Raw genomic sequence first — 440 nt, 5'->3', positions numbered from 1 at the left:
CGGAGAGCCCCTGCCGCTGCCCTGTGCTGTGGCATGGGGGTGCTCAGGTCAGCGTCGTGCTGCGGCTGCCCCCTCCAGCCCCCTCCCCATTTCCTGGGGTGGTGGGCACTCCTGCCAGGGGAGGTGGCCCCAGGTAGGGCTGGGACAGTGAGGGACCTCGCCGGGGGACACGGGGAGGGAGTGGGGGACGGGCAGGGGCTGTGCGCTCCGAGGAGCAGGGGGAGAGGAGGTTTTGTACCTCATAGTGTCACTGATTTTTGAAGTCCTGGAGCTAGAGCTGAATGAACAGTAAAAGCAGGTTAAATCATTAACCAGTTAGGGGGTGGGGAAGCAGCTGTAAAAGGAACAGAGGAAGAAGGCCAGATTATTATTTTCGTTTCTTTTTTTGTTGGGTTTTTTTTTTCTTTTTTTTTTCCTTGTCTTCTCTCATCTTTCCTCGC

This window comes from Antrostomus carolinensis, unplaced genomic scaffold, assembly GCF_000700745.2.
Source record: "Antrostomus carolinensis isolate BGI_N321 unplaced genomic scaffold, ASM70074v2 scaffold12788, whole genome shotgun sequence".
NCBI classification, from domain to species: Eukaryota; Metazoa; Chordata; class Aves; order Caprimulgiformes; family Caprimulgidae; genus Antrostomus; species Antrostomus carolinensis.
This window is presented reverse-complemented; position numbering follows the sequence as displayed.